This window comes from Psammomys obesus, unplaced genomic scaffold (assembly GCF_907164565.1).
Source record: "Psammomys obesus unplaced genomic scaffold, mPsaObe1.curated_primary_1811, whole genome shotgun sequence".
Taxonomy (NCBI): domain Eukaryota; kingdom Metazoa; phylum Chordata; class Mammalia; order Rodentia; family Muridae; genus Psammomys; species Psammomys obesus.
The window spans coordinates 23,304,614-23,321,047 of NW_026596057.1; the positions used below are offsets into that span (position 1 = coordinate 23,304,614).

The 16,434-nt window shown below is 35.2% G+C and overlaps 1 protein-coding gene across 3 annotated transcripts in view; it reads right to left on the bottom strand.

Moving 5' to 3' along the window:
• Nucleotides 1-16,155, bottom strand: part of Brinp3 (BMP/retinoic acid inducible neural specific 3) — a 478,387-nt gene extending 462,232 nt beyond the window's left edge. Inside the window, exon 1 of one of the 3 annotated variants that reach the window (XM_055624685.1) lies at nt 15,772-16,155. The gene's annotated coding sequence lies outside the window, so the exon portion shown is untranslated. Of the gene's footprint in view, nt 1-12,791; nt 12,811-14,113; nt 14,284-15,771 lie in introns of those variants that run through there. The other 2 variants (XM_055624684.1, XM_055624686.1) reach the window with 2 other exon arrangements.
• Nucleotides 16,156-16,434: the final 279 nt, after the last annotated feature.

Genomic DNA, 16,434 nt, shown 5'->3' on the forward strand with positions numbered 1-16,434 from the left:
GCAGAGCAGAGCCTTTCAGAGGGCCTCTGTGGCAGGTTCCTAACTTGTTTCCTGTTTTCTTCTTCTGATGTCCATCCTCTTTGCTTTTCAGGATGTGGATTGAGCATTTTAGTCAGAGTCCTCCCTCTTGATTAGTTTCTTTAGATGTATAGATTTTAACAATGTTGTACATAATTTGCATTTTTAGCTCAATATTCGATTGTAAAATAAAGTGTAATACCTCTGGGAACCACAAATATTACTCACTTATGCCAAGGATGCATGAATTTCTCCTCTGTTTAAAAAAATGTATTATTAAAATTGCAATGATTATTTGTATCTCACAAATGAAGTCAAAATATATATTTAAAGACACTATTTGTTTTAGGTCTGCATTAATTATCTAAGATGAAAGGAAATAATTTTTTTTGAGAGAAATCTGTATAACACTGACTTCCAGAGCTTTTTGATTAGCAATCACACTTAGGACTAAGTTTGTTGAAAATATATAAACAAAGACAGTTTGTGTGACGAATAATTTGGAAAAAATAATCCTTTGAAAACACTTCCAGATCACCCTCAACCTTGTCAAGAACAAGTTTACAGCATCTGCACAGTCAGGGATTGGTTAAAGGCTCTAGCTCTGGTGCATGGTGCCTGTGGTGATATCCCTTGATGCTTCCCTCGTGCCTTCCTCAGTTTGGGGTGAGGGAACCACCTCTTTGTATTTTTGTAATTGGAGCAAAAGAATGACCACATCAACCCTTCAAAAAGATGTTTTTATGACATAGCTTTCAAAGTTCTAAATAGAGCTGATTTGTGCTGTGTTTTTGCTGGGACAGTTGTACATATTAACTGAGAATAATTGTAATACTACAGATAGAGTATCATAGGGTCCTATAATAAAAAATCAGCACAGTAATAATTTCATCAAGTTTCTTCCTCAAAGAAGCTGTAAACTTCTTAGAGAACCTGTAAACTGATCTTGATCTTACCATAAAAAGTATATAATTAACTGGCTAAAATTGAAAATAAAAATGCCAATACAAAATGTTTTCTAAAACCCCTTGAGTGTTCCCGTTTGTAAAAGAAGATAATAAATTAATATGAAGAAAAACTAATAAATCTTGAAATTCAAATTAAAAAACAAGACGTTATAGTGTGATATGTACTTTTAAAATTAGCATCGTTGAGATATTTTTTCTGTTACAAAAATAAGTAAATAAAGAAATTATTCTCATTCGAGGAAAAAGCAAATACCAAGACACAGCTAAACTTCGGACAGAGTACAGGGAAACTTATGGAAGAATGGGGATATAAAAGGATCAGGATAGGGCAGGAGGCAGACAAGGAGACCAACAAAGCACAGAAAAACAAACAAATAAACAAACAAAAAACAAAATAACAACAACATAAAAAAAAAAAAAAGAAAACACAAGGCCCAGGGGAGAGTGCAGAGACTGATGCATCAACCAAAGACCATGCACATAGAGGACCTACACCCCTGTTCAGATGTGCCCATAGACAGCTCAGTCTCCATGTGGGTTCCCTAGTAAGGGTAGGAGAGTCAGTCTCTGACATGAACTTGATTGCCTGCTCCTTGGTCACTTCTCCCTGGTGGGGCAACCTTGCTTGACACAGAGAAAGAGGATCCAGGCTGTTCTGATGGAACCTAATAGGCTAGGGTCAGACAGTAGGGGAGGAGAACTTCTCCTATTAGAGGACTAGGGAAGATGGATAGGGGAAGAAGACAGAGTGAAGGAGGGACATGGAATAGATGAGAGAGGGGACTACAACTGGGATATAGAGAAAACAAATTGTAAATAACAATAATAATAATGATAATAATAAAATTGTAAAAACTATTCATTACATATATACTGTTACTAATTTTTGTACAATAATATTCTGTCTATTGTTTCATGTTCTAAATTTATTTGCAAAATACCAATGATCTTTTAAAAAATCTATGGTGAACATTAGCCCTCTGTCAGATGTATGTTTCAGCCTCCTCCCTATGGTCCTCCTTGTTGTTTAGCTTCTTTAGAACTATAGATTTTAGCATGTTTATCTTATATTATATGGCTAATATCCACTTATAAGTGAGTATATGCCATATGTAATACCATGAATATTATGGTTTATGTACAATGTACAAAATGGGAACTGAAGGAGAGGAGGTATGATTGGAATGTAAAATGAATGAATGAATGAATGAATGAATGAATGAATGAATAAATAAATAGGTAAGAAAAAAGGATGTTTTAGATTGAGTCTTAAGGCTTTTCTAAACTTTTTCAATGTTCTGGTGACAGCCTCTTCATAGTTGTGTTTATCTGTTCATAGCACAGAGTCTTCCTCTCAGTGTTAGCTCAGGCCATCATCCTGTGGTCGCTAATACTGTGCATCCTATTTTGTACCTAGTAAAGTGTTAGAACATGTGCTAAATTTAACTCTTTTTCTTTAACTTTCTCGACTAGATAACTGTGTCTTCTGATTCTAGATAAAGATTCCCACTAAGCTCATCTACAAGTAGTACATTATTGTACATTTTTTTTCACATTTTCTTAGCTCACCCATCCACTTTAGAATATTGAACTTCCTTGCATCACTCACATTGTGAGGGTTAAAGCTGTCTATATAAGGATGTCCTTCTATATATTTACCTCTGTTAAACCTCGAATCCAGAAGGCCATTTCTCCTTACTTATTCTAACTCAGAAGGCAGCACAGAGCCTCTGAATTAGAGCTCTAAGTGTTTTCCATCTTAATGAGGGTGAGCATTCCTCTGGGAAGTACACACTGCAGAGGGAACTAATCTCCTGCTTGATCCTGTCAATACAATCTTGTCTTACCAATAAAGAGGACATTAACTGCTGCTGCTTAATGGTAGCACAGATTAGGAAAAATGAAGAAGAGAAGGCGAGTGTCATTCCTTAACATTGTCCAGCACACAGGAAAATGATTCTTTCTAGAATAAAGTGTGAAAGCCACTTGGGTTACCAAATAGCTATATAAGATGGAGGTTTCAGAATCGGAGAACACATAAAAAATACTGTAAAATTCAAGTTAGAAATCATAAGGAAAACAAGACAAAAGTCAAGTGAAGGCTGATCCAAAATAGATATTTATAATTGATTTGTATTTAACTGCATTAAAAGCAAGTTTTAAATGAATATTGAGGGATATTAGTATCTATTACTCTTACAGAGAAACTGGGATTTGCTCCCAAGGCCCACATTGTGACACTAAGCCATTCATAGTTCCAGTTTCATCTGTATCTGAGACCCTCTTCCATCTTCCATGAGCTCCAGAAATGCATGAAGTTCACATACATAAACATGCAGGAAAAACAATAAAATACACATAAAATAAAGTACTTGTTTAAATAAAGAAAATGTGAGAAATTCTGTGACAATGATATTCTTCTATATCTGACTCTGGTCTGGATTCTCTGTATTTTATTTTTAAAATGTCCTTAATTGGGATCTGATGCATCCATTTTAGTCAGCACTGTGTGCTTAATATGTTTTTGTCCAAGCCATACCTTTCCCAGGGGAGTACCTCACCATCAACTTTCCTGTGGTATGTTATCACTTTGGAAGAACTTTGAAAGGTGTTTTAAGCCAGTATCTTCCTTCATCTAGTCTTCCCTTTGTTCACTGGTCATGCATTGGCTCATCTACAACAATTCTCTATCTCTTGCTTTTTGTTTTACTATTAAGAACTGAGAAGGGTTGAGTGTCAGTCTCAGAAAAGGCCCTGTGCCCGGATATATTTGGTACGGATATAACATAGAACTTCTGCTCGGATGTGGCCCGTGGTAGCTCAGTAACCAAGTAGTTTTCCAAAGCAAGGGGAACAAGAACTATTTCTAACAGGATCTCAAGGGCAGGCTCTTTGTCCTCCCCACCCCCAGGGGAGGAGCAGTCCTGTTAGGCCACAGAGGAGGACTTTGCAGCCAGCCTTGAAGATACCTGATAAAACAGGGTCAAATGAAAGGGGAGGAGGTCCCCCCCATCAGTGGACTTGGAAAGGGGCAGGGAGGAGACCAGGGAGGGAGTTGGGGAGGGGGAGGGAATGAGGGAGCGGGATACTGCTGGGACACAGAGTTAACAAATTGTAACTAAAAAGAAAAATAAAAAATAAATAAATAAATAAAGATAAAAAAAAAAAGAACTGAGAAAGGGCATAGAGGGAGATGAGGGAGAATGGTTGAAACTAGGAGAAAATGAGGGAAGGGGCTACAGCAGGGATACAAAGTAAATAAATTATAATAAAAGGAGAAAAGAAAGAAAGAAAGAAAGAAAGAAAGAAAGAAAGAAAGAAAGAAAGAAAGAAAGAAAGAAAGAAAACTGAGTCAAACATTACTTTCTTATAAAATCCCATTAAAATAGTCTTTAATATATCTTACCATTTTTTTAGCAAGTGTCATGAGGAACTTTGGAAACAACTGGTAATGCTTTACAATTAATAATATTCTATGATCAGAAAAGTGAAACAGAAGACAGTTTAAGATAAAGGTTAAAATAGTATAAATGTAGGAAGAGTTGAAATAACAATTGCAGACATTAATATTCAATATGGCTTTACCATTCATCTTTTTTGGCAGAGTCTTTTATCTTATCTTTATGCTTTATCAAAATAGAGCATTTCTTATCAGTACAGTAATTTGTCACATAAATATTATTTTGAAGGAAATGTGAGAAGTGTGAGTAAATTCACATTTTTTGGCAATATGTTGTTTCTAAATCAATGAAACTCAAAGATAATTATCATTTTGCCCTTGCATTCATGAATAGAATTCTTGGAGTTTTTTTAGTAAACATTTTGAAATGCTTTAAAAATAATATTGTTATACAATAATTTGCAAAGTGAGCACTACAAATTTGTTCAGTAAAAGAAATTTCACTTCTTTCAGTTAAAGACTTGTATTAGTCTAATAACAAGTAACTACTTTTAAACAACTTTAGAATTGGGTCACCAGACAGACAATATTTTTATTTTTATTGATGTGAAGCAAGAAAGAAAACCTAAAAGTTTATAAAATCTGCAAAGAAAGTTCACTATATAATTAGAAGTTGTTTTATTAAAAATCTTAAATAGCAATGTGTTATCTGACCACATACACAAGAAATATTAAATTTATTGAACTTTCAAGAAAGATCCAAGTTTTTAAAATATTGAATATGTCTGTCTTTAAAGGCAGATATATTTACAATAAGAAAATTTGACATGAATGACAATGAAATGAGTGGACAAGCATCACCTTTCACTTAATGGATTAATGAGTGCTGAGAAAATTTCAACTAACAAAGAGTTGTAGGCATTTGCCTTATCATTGCTTATATCAGCTATGTTTTCATTGTTGCACTCCTAAGGCTTCATGTACACAGCTGTCAGCTTTTCAATACGTAGTTATTTTTAAGAATCAGAAATAAAAACTAACCAGAGGTTATCATCAGTGAGCAAACCAATACAAGATTACATATTTAAAAATGTATCTAGTATTCTCCAATACCTTCCCAACAAACACATGACAAATCATGCCAGAACTACACATCTCTCTAACTGAATAATGTCTTTCCACTAACATTTGCATATCTGACCTTGTTGACAGGCATGCTATCTAATGAGTTTGTCTCATAACACCTGATGTTAGTGATATACTCAGTTGAATGTTCTTTGTTCTTCAGACCAGGAGCCATCTGCTTACATCACTATTCCTTAAAACAGAAATTTTGGAAATTTTCATGTTTTTAAGAACAACTCTCTAAAACTATTAATTTAAGGCCTAAAATAATTTAGCGATTGCTACCTTCAAGTGATGATATATTTAATCTGAATAGAAAAATCAATGGAAATTTTCATAAAATAAAAAATACATATAAAATGGCTTTCTTCAATAATAATTAATTTTTGAAGAAAATTCAGAAAACAAAAGAGTAAAATGTGCAAAAACTTATGTCTGATTATTAGAGAAGAATAACAGTTAGATATGCCTGGTGTGTTGTTACTTAAGAGTGGTGATTTGGAAATCAATTCGATAGAACATGACTAGAATTATTTCACAACAATAGTAACTGGATAGCTATTACTACACTTACCTGAGGCCTAATTTAGTAATAGCTACATATTAATGAGCAGGTTATACCAATAGGTACTCAAAAAGATAGTCCTCTTTATCTCAGACATCTCTAAAAGGCAGCAAAGCATAGCCAACTTTGGCCATTTTTGTGATGAAATAACCATGTGGAAGGTACATGCATCAATTAAACATTGTTTTGCCTTGTGTGCTAGGGATCATTGAAGATTAATATTTTAACAGGTGATCACAACAGTTCTTAGGAGTAATGGTCTCTTACTTGAGATCAGAATTGATTTGTTAGTGAGCAGTTGCCCAGATGGGTTTAAAGGTGATAAAGGCAGTAAGTAGTTTTCTGCTCTCACTCCAGCCCATGCTCAACACACTAGAAACTTTTATATCTTTCAAACTAACTGAACAAAGACATGTTAAATTTTATGTAGTTTATGGCTGGATAAAAAGGATGTAACAAGAAAAAACATACTAGAGTTTACTGTCATTAAAAATTATGATCAAATTTGTTTCCCATATGTAGTTTACTATTCAAACATAGTACTGTGTGTAGCCATATTATTCAATAATGATTGTTTACATTTAAGATGTCAGTAATCTATATTTTTGTATTAAAATTGTGGAAATTGATCGCTATCATGGAAAGGGGAGGAGAAAGATCTGTAACTGCATAGGGCCAACAATATATTGACTCACAGATGAATATAAAATTACTTGAAAAACAAAGGGTTGTTTAATATTATGAGATTTACCTAGAGTGTCCTTCAAAAATTACAGTAGGAATTTGTTTTTCTTTACTATGAATTCTAAATCTCCATTCTTAAGTCTTGGAATGTCTCGTGGTTCACATTTTGTAACAAGTAACATAGTTTTTAGTCTTTGACTGGCTTGGAATGGTGGGCAGAGCCCTTGAAATGTATGTCCTCTGGGTTTGCAAAACAGATTCTATTGCAATATTTCTATTCAGAGATTCGTGTAATCAGTCGTTATTGTTTATTTTATTTATATTAATGTTTTCTCTTACATGCAACAGAGGCCAGAAGAAGACATCAGATCCCCCTGAAACTGTAGTTACAGACACATGTGAGCCACTGTGTATGTACTACAATCCAAGTTTCTCTGCAAGAGTAGGAAATCCTCTTAAATATCGAGCCATCTCTTCCGATTCAGCATTTATGTTTTTTAAAAAAAGTTAACACATTATTTCAAAACCTGATTTTGAGCAATACCAGCAGTAACCAACATCTATCTGCTCTTTGTTATTATTGCCACAATTAACTGATGTTATTTTACATGAAACATGACATAATTGTTGGAAAACTTTTTTACTATTTTATATTTTACTATTCTATAATATAATTAGAAATATTACTTATAACATTCATGTAATTATGCCTTTGTATACCAACAACCGGTGGATCAGAGAATAAGTTCTATTTCTCTAAGCTAGAGCCATTCAATTTTAATGAAATGAGTAAACTCAAATTTGTCCATTTATTAAGATGCTTTTTGGTATTCACTCAAATGTTGAGAAAACCACACATTAATGACCTTAAGAAAAACATTTTGCACACATTGTCTGCATTACTTATTGATCCTTTCATGGCTTTTCTTATAAAACTGAAGTGATTGTTGAATCTGTTTAAGAAAACTTTTCTATTTAAAAAATAAGTGTTTTTTTTTTCTTTTTCCATATACATTTGCAGAGTTTTTTTCAGAGCTTTTTTTATTTTACTTTTTAAAAACATTTTAAAATTATTATCATTTATTACAATTTATTCAATTTGTATCCCTGCTGTGGTCCCCTCCCTGGTCTCCTCCCAATCTCACTCCCTTCCTCTTCCCTTATGCACAGACCCTAGTCCACTGCTAGGGAAGGTCCTCCTCCCCTTCTATTTGACCACAGTCTATCAGGTCTCATCAGGACTAACCAGTCTTGTCTTCCTCTGTGGCCTGAAAAGGCAGAGCTGATTTTTTAAGCCATAAGAATTGTTATTCATTGAAGACATGAAAGACACTTGAGTAATATCACCCATCCCCAAATTTTCCTAATATCATTAGTTTTGTTCTATATTTACATTAACTGTGATAAAAGGCTCTGTTAAGTAGCATATCTCATAAGAGCCATAAAGACTCCTGCATTCAAAGTTTTCATACATTACATATTATACAATAATAAACATCAAGAATAAGCTTGATTTTCTTTGTTTTATTTTGTTTCATTTCTAAAACAAGGTCTCACTTCATAGCTGAGACTAAATCTGTGTAACCTAGGCTTGCTGTTTTAGAATCACAGCAATCCTCTAGCTTCAGCTTTCTGAAATTGAGGAATTTAAGCAAAAAAAAAAAAATTACACGTGAAAATGCATGTGATTTTTAAATATGACAACTGAATAAACCCACCATGTTCAATTATATTCTGTAATATAACATTTCACCCAAACTGGATTACATTTGTGAATCTCATTAAAAATGTTTGAAATAAAAAGTTTGTTTGAGCATAAAAAGGAGTAAATGTGTATCTAGAAATAATTATATACTATATAATGGCCACTATTTTATACTCAGCAATCTAAAATGCATGCTTACTCAGTTCTGTTCTTTCCAAGGCTAGAGTGTATTTTAATGGTGTAATATTCTAAAGATAAATTTAAAAATTATCAAGATGCAAGAGTCCAGAAAAGTTAATAAAAATTAGCTCAATTCTGATGAGGTTGGCTGATACAGAATTCAGGAATACAAGGTCTATCTGTAAGTATTCCTTCACTATAAATCTATAATGGAATTTAAATGAAACACACTATTATGAGAAAATAATTCTTATATAGCAGAGTGCTATAATGCATTTGAATGTAATGTTCATATATTTATTAATTCAATCAATAAACGTATATTTTATAGATTTAATTTGCTGGAACTATAGTATGATAGTTCCTTTATTAGCTATTAAGGAAAATTTGTTATGCTTTGGGTGCTCTTAAAGGCATCTGGGTAAATTAGGGTTTATACATTAAAATACGTACTTAAAATGATATGTAAAATAGGTCAGACTATGGATAAGTATATTTTAAGCTACACGCATGATAATTTTTTAAAAATAATAAGTTAAGGCTAAGAATAATAGATTGATAATCACTGTTTTCTCAAGTAGATTACATATCATTTTCTACATTTCTTAATTAAAAATAAACCTATAAACAACACAGTGATTTTATCCCTAAATATGTAATGAAACAGTCAGTCCATCGAAAATATTAATTATGTAACTTAATCTTTGGGGAAAACATTTCTTATTGGTTCACAATTGGGCTTACTTAATGTGACAGAGAATGAAAACTTTTTGCTTGGAATATTAATTAAGAAGCACTTCAAAACTCCTTGCATTATTTATTTCAAACTTTATATAAAGGAATAAATTCCTAACTTATAAAATAGTTATCTATCAAACCTTTGAAATTGCATATGAATAGTTGTTAGAAATTGTATAGAAGTGTTTTATATGGCTCATCAGATATTCTTGCAAAGGATGTCATAAGAATTTTAAAATGCTATTGTCAAGAATACTTGAAAACAATTTGTGAAGGGCTATATTTGTCATTTGATACCACCAAGAAAGCAATGAACTGGTTGCTAAACGTTCCAGCTATACCTTTCAGGTATTGATTGAATGGAAAGCCCATTAGTACTCATATTAAATTTCAACTTCAAGACTCAATTTGTTTTTATAGAACAGAATAAACATTACACTCTTCTATTATTTAACCATTGAAACTGTCCATTAAAAACAATGATATTCAAACAGAAAGTAGTACTTTTGTTTTTTGCTTTCAGTGGCAATTTATAAATTTTAAATGATATGCTATACTTAGTGGTACATTGAAATATTCTTCAGAAACATAATTCTAAGTTTCTAAAAAAGAATTCTCCTAGTAGTTGTTGAATTAAGTATAACAGTTCAGAAGTCACTCTCCTTCATTTTAGTAAACTGAATGTAAATTTGTAAAAAATAACAGTATAAATTACAATTTTCATAATTCTGTACTTTAATATTATGTGATAATACATTTTATTTCAATTGAGGCTAGAGACTATCATATTGATAAATATAAATCCACTAATAATAAGCACCTTCTTTCATTCATTGTCAGTATAAAGTCAGTAAATTAAAAGTCTCATTTTCTAAGTGTTTATCCTTTCCTAAAAATAGAAAATCCAAGATAAATACCCTGTCAATAAAATAACACCTACTGTGTTTCAACAAGTGTGCTTTCACTTTTTAAAAATCGCATAATAGTAAAACTCAGGTGGTACCGTTACAGCATAGACTAAGAATACTGCATACTCAAATTAAAATAGTTGGGTCAACATTTGTTCTTGAGAAGTTTTTTATAACACTGTTTTAAGACTAAGAAATTCAAACATAATATAATCTTTTGAATGGATGAATTATGGGTTTTTTTGCAACATGTTTTTCACTAATGTTAGCATGCTTTAGAAAGAGTACACTCCTCTTTGTTATTCATGTGAGAATATCTATGAGAAGAATAAACTAAAACTGGTTGGAAATGTCTCCATAGAGCGAAAGAAATGAGGTAGAACTAAAGCAGAAATGAGGGAGAAAGTCCTGGATCTACCAACAATCGACATTTTCTATGAACTTCCTCTTAAGAGGGTGAGCAGTGCATTGGAAAGTGTGTTAGAAGCCTTCGTCATTGATTTTAAGTCGTTAACATAATTAAAAACACCACATAAGGTTTTTTTTTTAAAAATTATGCAAACTTTGCCACATCACAGTTATCATAGTTTTTTATGCTGAAAAACTTAGATATTAAAGTAAATATTCTTTATCAATAAACATTTGTGAATCTTGCTCTAACCAGCATCTTTCATTTTAAAGACAATATGAATATAATAAAATAACAGCAAGAAATAAAGGTCCAACAAGGAGACATCAAAGTTATAAAGTCTATGGCTATGTTTCAGGTCCCTCTTCCACAGAGATACCTATGAAGAACTATTAGGGAAAGCAATTGTTTTGTATTGATTAAAACACCAGTCTAGTAGCACAGTTCATGGTAGGGATAGTATGTGCATGTTTATATAAAATGTCTGAACACCTCCACTTTAATATAAAGACTACTTTCAACTTAGATTTGATTTACTTAGCTATAGCACACCAAAAATTTTGTTGAAAACAATCAACAGGTACTATAATTTATAAAGCAGACATTTACAATAATGTTGGGTTTCTTAAAACAAAATAGCCCATGAGAGGATGAAATAAATATATGATCTGATTCAAAGTAGACGAAATTGATCCTATATGATACCCTGTATATTTCACTTCAAAGATATAATTTAAACCATATTTGACATAATTATATTCTCCATCAATCCAAAAATGGACACAGGTGCACACATCCACACAAAGACACAATGAGCATGTTTATTACAATAAAAGTCCACAGACTAAAATGCAAAAGAATTGACAAATTGAACTATACTAATGACTTTCTCTTGTAGGGTAAAAGTACCATTTGCTTCAAACTAATAAAAGTACTATAACTTTGCAATTTTCCAACCCAAAGTTACAATTATTCTTATTTATTCAGTATTTTATCAGTGAGCCTTACAAGCAGAAAAAAAAATATTGATTCAGAGGTCCACATCAATATATGTAAGCACTCAAATTATTTCCACAGATATTGTAAAGATAATTTCTTTGACAAATATGCTATTAGCAACTGGCATGGTTTTATGATGGTGTTTTATTAATTGGTTTGGTATTTTGCTTCACTATCTGCAAATTTTCAGCTCCTTCAACTACGAACAGAACATAACAAAATGAAGACAGTAATAATAACAAAACTTTAGACCATGGAGATATATTGCAACTTTAAGTTATATCTGATAGTGGAAAAAAAAAATCTACTAATTGCTCAGTCTACATATCTACCAAACTTTGAATTAAAAAAGAGAGGGGTTTTTTTTTGGGGGGGGTTCCCATAATTCTCTCTTTCTTTCTCTCTCTCTTCCAGTTTTTCAAATGTTTGTGGTTTTTTTTTGTTGTTGTTGTTTTTGTTTTTTTTGTTTTTTTTTTTTTTTTCTGAGACTTAAAGATGTTGGTACCGGGTTCTTGTAAAACCATGTCTTGGGGCGATCTCCTCTTTCTCCTCCAATTTTACACACCAATCCAGTGCCAAGCTCATGCATTTTTATTTTCAAGATTGAGAAAACAGAACAGGAATGCCCATAAAAAAAAAAAATTCTCTTAAGGAATCAAAATTACTTTTCTAGTTCAAGAAGCCCTTAGAAGTTCTCCAGTTGGCCTCTGTATAGGAAGGTTTCTGACCCCAACAAAAGATTCATATGAGGCTTTTCTGCAACTGTCACTTCCATATTTCATTAGGGCTACCTCCCCCCAACCCTTCCTCTACCTCTCTACCTTCCTAATCACTGACTCTTGCCTTGGTCTTTTTCATGATTTCTCTACCACTGTTCAACATTTAAATAAAATCACATTAATCATTTAAATGAATGCACATTGAGTCTTTAAATGATATAAAAGGTACCCATTAGTGTGAATATAAGAAGTTATGGATCTTAGGACCATATGAAAAATGCATCTATTCTGTAGCTTGAAATGAAAATATTATCACAAGATAGGTCAAACAGACTATACAGTTGCTGATATCGTATAGATATTCAATCCTTACCTGATCAACTGCATGATGACAAACAAATCAAAAGAGAAAGTCCTCAGAGTATGAATCATCTGTCTCCACGCTACTGTGACAGCTTTACAGCTTGGGGCTAGCTTCTTTGCTTACACACATTTGACTGACTATCCTTTGCAAGGGATGCTAGGGTTAATTTGTAACCCTGGCCACCTCCTCCTCTTTTCAAACAGCTGTTTGGCAGCTCACACAGCAGGGGAAGTCCATTTTACCCTTTCAAGCACAGCCTACCCTAAGTCTCCAAACCAGGCTCCCCTTACGAAGAGGTCCCTGATCTGAAAGACTGATCACGTTCTGGACCTGAAGGAAAGTATACAGCTTCCTGCTTCAACTCTGAGGGACTAGGAAAACAGCCATCGAAGACTTGGACTCTCTTCCACTGTTTGGCTACAGCCGCTGCAGCTGCAGAAACAGTATCCCAGCGGTGCCACCCCTTCCCTGGTGGTCACCTCTGGAGCAGAGAGCTCAGAAATGGGTCTTTTTTCCTCCCACTCCCCACCTCCAGGAAAAGGGATGAGCAAAATAAAAGCGAGAACTTTACAGTGGCTTTAACATAAGCGTGTAGCTCGTAAGCCTCGGACTGCGGATAACATTGCATTCCAAGCCCTGTCTCCAAGTTGAAACCCAACTCACTTCACCCTGCCGCCCTCCGGATTCTGTGAGTTACTGAAGGAAGGAGAGGAAGGAGTGATGATTAGGAATACTTAAACACTGATCTAAAAAAGTCCTTCAGCTATCCTAAGCCCTACTAAACAGGCAGATAACGACAGCGATCAGGGTTTTTAAAAACAGGCATCCTGGGGAAGCTTCGCACGCTGTGTTTAGCTTTAGCTCATGAAAATAATAAAGAAATTCCAAGGCAGAAAGGTGTTAAGAGATTACAGAAAAAGCAAGTCTCTCGTTCCCGCAGAAGAGGTTTAGGAGCCCAGGAAAACTGGACACCCAGCGTTGTGGAAGGTTGAAAAACCCTTTGAGCCCACTCTCCAGGGCTGCAAATGTCCACCGCGCCTTAGGGCTGAGAGCGTAGCTTGCGCCAGCAGGTCAGGGACTCCATCCCCACCCTCCCTCTCCTGCACCAGCATTGAGCCCTGGTCCAGCCAGGCAACCAGGCGCTTTGCCCTCCACGTTCCCAGAACCCAGGAGGCTTAGATGTAGCTAAGAGCCGCCGCTAAATCTCAGACACAGTAGCCTGTTGCTAGCCCTCTGGTTAAAGCATTCTTGGTTACAAGAGCCCTTCTCTCCTGTCAATGTTCCCCATAGAAGGCTGAGTCCAGGGTTCTAACACAGCAAAACGCACTTACCTAGACAGCGAATGTCTGAGCCTCACTGTGCCACACTGATTAAGCAGAAAAAAAGGTCTGACTGCACTGAAAGTTTTCTCCTTTCTCTCTTTCTCTCTCCCTCCACCCTTGCGCAACAGCAGTAGTCCTCTAGAGAGGATATTTGAATTGGCGAATTACACCAAAGCCTTGTTTCTTCAAATGAAGTCACGGACGCTAATGGCCCTGGCTTGTCGGAGAGGACGGACCGAACTGGCAAAGACACCAGGTAGAAACTAGCGCTGGGAAAGGGACGCCAAGAGGTGCAGATCACTGTGTCAGCCCCAACCCCTCTCCCACTCGCTGGGAAGCAAGGGGGAAAGCCCTGGAATCTGAGAGGGGGGAGGGGGATGTGGCGATACTGCAGCTGGAGTACTTTTATGTCTGGAAGCTTTAAAGGCTTTTGAATTAAAAAGAAAGAAATCATTGCCTAGAATGTCGCGTCAGCCATCAATGACTGGAATAGTTCTTTCCCAGAAATTAAAAAGAACACCACCAGCCCCCAAAACAAAACCACCAAAATAACTTAAGAAGGAGAGGCTTGAACAATAGATCCTTACCCTCTCCACCCCCTTAAAGGGGGTTATTAGGGAAACTTGTCCTCATTGGGGGTGAGGGGCAATCACAGGAAAACCCTCAGGGTGCTTACAGATTACTGACACATGCAGGTTTGTGTTTGATAAATACCAAACTCTTGGCCAATGTGAAGTAAAAGTCAACACGTAAATGTTCCTCAGTGCAAGTAGCGGGATGAGAAGTGATTATCAGTTAAAGCCCATAGAAATGTTCATAAAAGCACAACGCAGGGACCATATTAACATACTTATTAAAAACTGAGGGCAGGGATGGGCACGTGTGAAGAGTGAGGCAATTACATTTTTCATGTAATGTCCCTCCCTGAATTTCAATATATTAAAACCCAGATAATCAGTGGCTTCTGATGGATCTCTTCATCTGAAAGGAGACCTCTTTGACCAGTTAACTGCTCCCTAACATAACTCACACAACCTAAATGCATTGCAAAATGCTGCCTAGTCAGGAGACACAATGACCAAAATAATGTGCCCATGTACGTTTAGGATACTGAATAAAAGAATGATGCCCTCAAAAACAGGACTCCTTTTCTTGCCATGGAGTGACACATTAGTATTTAGGAACTTACTAAATCAATAGACACACTTTGCCAGTGCCCCCTCAACCATTCAGTTCTTTAGAAAGAGATGAGCACACACCAACCCGGACAACCTTCTGAACATCAGAGAAACTAGTGAACTTTCTCGAACCCAGAAATTGTCACCTGTCCTCTAGGCATTTTCATAGAGTAACAGAAAAATTACCTTTTCAAATGGCACAATGCTGTGTTCCAAGAGGGGTGCATTGTAGGGAGGTGATGTCCACGTTACCTGACAGAAACTGATAATATAAATTCTTTTCTATTTGAAGAAAGAAGGAGATATTGGGTTGCCTCTTTGCACGGACTATATCTTACTAGTTTCAACTACATAGGTAGTTGAAATCTGAAATTAAATATGCAAAGACACGAAGAAAGACTGACACAGAGAGCAGATTGAAGAAAAAGTAGTGCTTATTTTAAAAAATACAAGTAGTAAGTTACTCATCATTCATAAATAAATACTTACCAGAGGAAATTTAATGAAGCGAGATGACTGTGAGAGAAATACATCCAGGATTCAAGGAGATAGATATTCCATGGTCTTCCACAGCAGTGTAGATTTGTGAGCTGCAGGGCAATAGCGCTTGAAAATACTCAGCAGTTCCTGGTGGCATCTAACCAAGTGAAAGACAGTTATTGGAGGGGCGTCCAAGAACCCAAAAGTAAAAGAGGCGAAATGTGAAAGAAGTGCTTTTTACTGATGATGGGTAGCTGCAGGGACTTTTTCTGTGATGATTCTCCGGTGAACAAATTTACCGAAGTGCATGCCCCCACACTGTGAGGAGAGACAAAAGCTGGGTAACCCAGAGAACAGGATGTGTATCATAGACAGTTCTGCAAAGAGAAGTAAAAGGATGTCTTCAAGACAGGGAGTAGACAACTAGAGGGCTAGGCTGTAGTCATCATCCTCAGAGAGCAGCAGCAATGATTTAGGCTGCTGGGGAAGATCCAATGAGAATTCAGGAGAGCACCGCTTCGGAAATCCTGCAGGATCTTCCCCCCTCGCGTTTCTTTTCAGAGTTTACCTGAGCTGGAAACATTATCATTAGGATTAATAGTATTCCATCAGTGCATTTCACTAGCAGTTCCGTGAAACCCTTTCTCTTGCAGAAACGGACAGAGGCTTACT